We start from the raw sequence: 6581 nt of genomic DNA on the forward strand, positions 1-6581 counted from the left end.
TACATTATGTAAATATACATATAATGATAAAAGTTACGTACTTCAATAGCTCTTTCAATAATGTTTTAATTTTCTTGTTTAGTGTATATAAGTGTTATATATACAAGTTATGGATGCATATACATAGAATTGTTATTTAAATTTATAAATTTTGTCTAGAATTTCATTTATCCTTCCAAAGGATTGTATAAACTAACTTCGATTTCATTTTGTTTAAATAACTTAAACGCACACATACATATATGTATACAATGGTAGCAATAATAGTAATGCATTTCAATAGCTTTCCGATTGATTCTTTAATTTTCTTATAGTTTCATTTAACACGATTTAATTAGTTTCGATCTTACATATTAGCGATGTGCATCATTCCTGTACTAAGGAACATTGCCGCGCCTTTTATCAGTTTTCCTTTGCACGGAATCTTTATGAAGTAACATCCTTTTTCCAGTCAGAGTCACTTAAGGTTCTTCTCAGTGTCCTACTCGAAACTTGTTGACCAACCTAATGCGTCAAATAAATGCGTCGATAAAATTTATTTAATGGACACTATGAAAGATTTCTTTTTTTACAAGTCATAGCAGCGGTCAAAATTCGAAAAAAGTCTAAGATCTAATTGTAGGAAAGTAATATTGTGGATGTAAATGAGATCTATCATTGATTTTCCATTTCCTGTTTATCAAAAGTTTGGAGTTCCTTATTCAATTAGCGATCGGTCGCCTTTGATTATCTAATAATTCAACAATACTTGTACCGCAATCTATTCTTCTTCCAGTTCAAGTATATAAAGACGAAAATATTCGAATGTAGAAGATGTCTTGGATTAATCGATTTCACTGGCATAACTTTTAGGTACAGTTCGCGGCGATACTGATACAACTTGGGACGTGGAATCACACGCAGACATATATGAGCTATAAAAATGCCGCTGTTCGTTGAAGCCTGGCTGCGGCACAATCTACTTTTATTCGCCATCCATATATTTCGCATAGCGGTCCGGTTGTTGCATACCGGGTGGTCGTAAAGCGATACGAAGTCGCGACATATCTGCGATGACATCTCAGATACATATATGTTGTCTGGAAGCGTCTCAGACGTTTTAAATAAAAATCTTTAAGACTTTAACACCAGATATACCTCTTAAAAATGCTTTCGAAAACTTTCTGAAAGATATCTTTCATAAATAATAATTTTTAGGAATGTAGTTACAGCATTCAATGACTAGAAAACATGGTCAATCTAAATATAACATAATCTACAAAAATATTTACTATTAATTTAAATTTGCTGCTTTGGGGTTTTTTTTATTATTTCGATGTCACAATGAAATTAAGTTTTAGAAAAACAAGAAATAAAACAGGAATTATTTGATTAATTGGCCTGTTAATAGTTAATGTTAAACTTATTTATATATTAAGTATTTATTTGTCAATTTTCAATTAAATTTTTGCAATTTGAAATTCTGAATTCTTGGAACTGCGCTTTTTGGAAAGAAATATTTTTGAAATTTTAAATAATGTATTCATCTTACTGATTATATTTTCTACACTTTTAATTTTCAATCTCCTAAAAAAATCTTCGACTCTTCGAAATTACAATTACATTACTAGAAATTTGGAAAAAACCCTCAGAAAAGTTATGCAATTTTCTACCAATCGAGTACGTAAGCGCGATTTTTCCTTCCACAAAACGATCAAAAAATTCTATGTCAGAACACCCGGTAGCCCCCAATAACGAGGCGCGAGGGAGAGTTGTTAACGTTTCAGCAATGTTGGCTGTACTCTCTCGAGTCTAGACTCTAGATGGAAGATAGCTGTTCCTAGGCTAGGGCCAGCCATAATCGCCACACGCCACCCACACCTTCCAGAGGTCGTCCCTGTCGCTTCCACAACCCCGGGTTCTCTTCCTCATCCCGACCGGCCTTTGGGGATCCGCAATCCGCCGTCCACGATCTCGTCAGCAGCTCCCGTCCCCTTCCTACCTATCCCTATCCTGCACACGGTGATCCTCATCCTCTGCCTCCGTCTCCCCGGAGAGAGATCCCGCGGATTTTATCTTTGTCCTTTACGCTCGATTCGGGATAAATCCACCGGGAGGATCGCGACGTTTTTCCCGCGTCGAACCATACCGAGCCGAACCGAGCTGAGCCGAGTTCTGCTATGCCACGCTGGGGAAAGTTGGTGGTTAAATTTCCCGATGAAATTTTTGCCACCGCCTGCCACCGCCTCTCTCCCGTCGGATTTTTCCGGCGCTCGAGTTTCGCGAGTTAATCGCCCGCGGGCTCGTCCTCTCCCACCCCCGGAAGGATTTCACCGGGATGAAAGGATGCGACGCGGCGGGGTGTAACGTGTGCCGGTGAAATGTGCGCCAGGAGAGGTCAAGCGAGGACACAAAGAATTCGGTACCAAAAGGATTTAGCGCGATTTTTTTTTTTTTTACTGGGAGATTAAGTGAAGATATATCTCGAGAGCGTCATCGCTATTTATGGAAAAGAAGAAGTTTCGCTGAAAGTTAACTTCTACAACGTGAAACGTTATTTAAGAATATGATATATGTCAGAAATTCTGCGATACCGATTGTCACGAACGTTGAAATAGCTAACGAACGAATCATCGTTTCTATTCCGATATTCTCTCTGCCTCTCCGACTCGCCGGGTGTTAAAAATGCAAACCGCGCGAGATTTTTCACGTCGCGCATTCGCGGATTATCGCGTCCCCGATCGTTTTCCTCGTCGACGAGGATTTGAATTTCGAGGAAGCGGGTGACAAAAATCTCGTCGAATTATGTCGCTCGTGCTCGTGTTCGCGCGCCGACGAATTCCCGACCGAATTCTCACTCGTCGGTCGCGTTGCTCGCTTTTGTTTCGCCCGAAGGATTTCCTCTCGGAATGGAGGATGGATGAAATTGCAACGCTATTGGATCGCGTTCTCGTGCTCTCGCGTTGGCGTCGGATATCCGGGCGTCTTTTATTTTGCTTGTCGGTCCCGCTGTTATCTGGCCCGCTACGCTGAAATTTTGACGAATCTCCCCCGTCCGTCTGACTCCTCGTGCGACTCCGACGTTACGAAATTGCTGTCCGTAACAAAAAGCAGCTAAAATTCGTGCGTTAGCGTTCCGATCGTAGCCGCTGTGAAATATTACGAGGTGAAATATTACGGGATGTCTTCCGAGACACGCATGATCGACGTGATGCATAGAAAAAAAAAAAAATTTTCGTCGTTGCTACGAAAGGAATTTAATGTTTTCCTGATCCAGCAATACCAATCAATTGTACAAGTTTTTAACCTTACATTACTTGCGTGGTTTTTTTTTTTATGTACTTATGTGGGATTGTTTGTGACATCTCAATATTATATCTCAATTTTTATTGTTCTCTTTGACGATTTACTGTTAAATAAAGTTTGTCTTTTATTCCTACACTGGAACTACTTTCTTTCTCACTTTCGCCAAATATCAAACACATGTGCACCAACTTATTTCATTTTAAGGCCGAAATATGTACATAGTCAGCCTACAGAAAACAGACCTTGATTATAATTTCAGTTAACTTCATTTGATAAATACATTCCAATTGTTTGCGAACTGTATGTTATACGCTTTATAAATATATATATAAATAATTATAATATGCATTATAATTTACACACAACAACCTCACATAGGTATTTTACATATACTGGATTTATTTTTAGAGCCACAAATATAATTTATTTAATTTTTTTTAAAGAGTAATAATTATATATAAATCCTTTATATAGATAAAGATAAATGCAAAATTTCCTTTTAAATTGTGAAGAACTTGCGGTAAAAATAATAACGTGTATGTATATAAATAGCATTTGTATATTTAGAAATTATTAAGCCTGGACATCCCACGCGAATAATAAAGGGTTAATGAATTCTGAATTAATAGGATTGATTTTAACTTTTTTTGCCTGTTTTGCTATTACAAATTTTTTCATGGTTCAATTTGCGAACGCATTTTAACAAAGGAATCCAGATAAATTCCAGTACGATCATATATCTCACGTCAGAGGGTTGAAGAATGAAAAGGAAGAGACACGTATGATGTTAATTAAATCTGCAGGGATTTTTTTACATCTTCATTCTCTCTTTTCTTCCCTTCCATCACTCCGCATCCCTAACGCCGAAGGACAGCGCATTGAGAATTAATCGATGGCCATTAATTTGTCAGGAACTCGTGATAATCCTCATCCATTTATATTATTGCGGGATAGCTCCGAAAAATTAGCGATTGACTCGACAATAGCTTTGCCAAAAAAAATATTGCAGCGCTTAATCGTAAAAGATATTTTATTTTGAGTTATAAAAAAAATCTAGTGGCATTTTTCGACATTTTGTCACGGAAACTCGACTGTGGATTGACTGTAATTGATTACTGTTTCGCAAATTACAAAATACAAATATCGCTTCCTTACTTCAAAAATGACACAATTTCCTTACTTCAAAAAATTAAATTTCCCAGAAAAAGGGAAAAACCTATTTTTCAACTTGGCCGAGAATTATTGACTAATTAAATAATATCAGCAAAAAGAATTTTTTAGGAAAGAAAGAAAAATAACATTCGTTATATTAAAACTTATTTTAATGACTAAAAAAACACTCTTTTTGAATCATAACGTTTTGATTATTTTTTTATAAAATTAAGTTGGTTGGCTTTCGATGATTAATAGGGTAACGTTTATCTAGCTCATTCATGATAATAACTCGAAAAATCACGATTTTTTTTTAGTAGTGTCGCTTTGAAGTTAAAAGACCGATATTATTATTAATTTAACATAGGTTTTTTTAGCTTCGTAATCTGAAACTAATGGCGAACGTTTTGTCGTCGAGGCGACGCAAATTCATGCGGGTATAAAGTGTCGCAAGAAAAATTATTTCGCGCGCGGAGAGCTGCTTATTAATATCACGGGTGTTTCTAGACGACGCGTGAACGGTTTTATCCGGCTCGTTTGTCAAACCTCCCTATTTATGGCAGCGAGGGGGAATATAGGGGAACACGATGAGCCCATCCTTCGCGCGGCAAGTGGCGATCCGTCGGCACCGCCGCGGGCTTTCCTGTTGTGACTGAAAAGTTTGAGCGATCGTGCAACAGTTGACGCACCCTCCTGCCTCGCGCGGGAAGCACCCCTCGCGAGGGAAGCCACCCCTCCACAGGGGATCGAAGTGCGCCGTAGGGATGGGGTCGCGAAACGGGATAGAGAAGTAGCGGCATCTCTAATCGAGATATAATTATATGCTAATGAGTAGTAATACATATTTGATAGACAACAGACAGCAAGATAAAGAAGATGTCAAATTTCGCATTAATTTGATAACCTCAATGAAATGAAAAATATACTTAATTTGATAAAGTTATATTTAAAATTTTTCTAAGGCTGGGTTGTTTCACCTTTCGGTGGTTCTAAATTTCAACTTACTGTCTTACTCTCTTACTCTTTTGTTTATCCAATAAATAAATTACCACATAGTTTATTTGAAGATGGGATAACCGGCATCAAGTTATATTGTACTCTCTAAATCTGAATCAGTGGCTAATCACTGATATCAGTGCCAAGTATGACACTGGTAATCAATGAAATGCAATGAATGAAATGTGAGATCCCTAATCTATCTAATCTTTATTATGTAATCCAATTAATCTTTTTGCTAAGTATTATCTCACATATTATATTGTTTGTATGCTAGTCTTTAATGGTTTATCTCGTTTTCTAGCGCTATAATTTAGTTATAATATAATTTATATCCAGTTATATTATTTCAATCTTGCGCTATATTTTCACTTATATAATTTTCTACAGGATCATACTTATATTTGCGTTTTCCGTTCACTTGTAATCGAAGTATATTCATTCTTTTTATCAAATTGACACTATCATATAAGCATATAATAACTGACTACAAGTAGCTATCATTCGCGTCCTTTCCGTTATACATTATAACTGTGAACACGATAATTGTTTTAACAACCTTTGCCTTAGAGAGCGAAATTTAGTTTATTGAATTATGTTTTTGTTTATTTTTCCGATCGTTATTTATTATGTATGTTTTTAATATTAAGAATGATCTGATCACGATCGAAACGTCTATTGCATTCTTTATTAAAATTTTTAACTTAAAACATTTTCGTTTCCTTTATTGTTTTTTTGTACATTCTACTTTATCTTGTTTTGTTTTTATATAATAATTTTTGGCTCGTATCCCTCTTTTTTCTTTGTTTTCTCCAATTAACCTTATTTTAGTGCATAAATTCAATTAATATAGTATTAGAAGATTGAAATTAATAATCAAATATCAGTATTTGAACAATGCTTAAACATTCTTCCTTTTTTTGAACTTCACTGATTATCCAGTGCCAAGTATGCCACTGAATAATTAGTGACTATTTAGATTTAGAGAGTAAAAATAAAAGAATTAATAAATAAACATATACGAGAAAAATAGAGAGAAAGAGTATTAAAGTAGTATGTATAAAACGTTATTGATCTACAAATAATGATCAAGAGAGAGAGAGAGAGAGAGAGAGAGAGAGAGAGAGAGAGAGAGAGAGAGAGAGAGA

The sequence above is a fragment of the Atta colombica genome, unplaced genomic scaffold, assembly GCF_001594045.1.
Source record: "Atta colombica isolate Treedump-2 unplaced genomic scaffold, Acol1.0 scaffold140, whole genome shotgun sequence".
Classification (NCBI taxonomy): domain Eukaryota; kingdom Metazoa; phylum Arthropoda; class Insecta; order Hymenoptera; family Formicidae; genus Atta; species Atta colombica.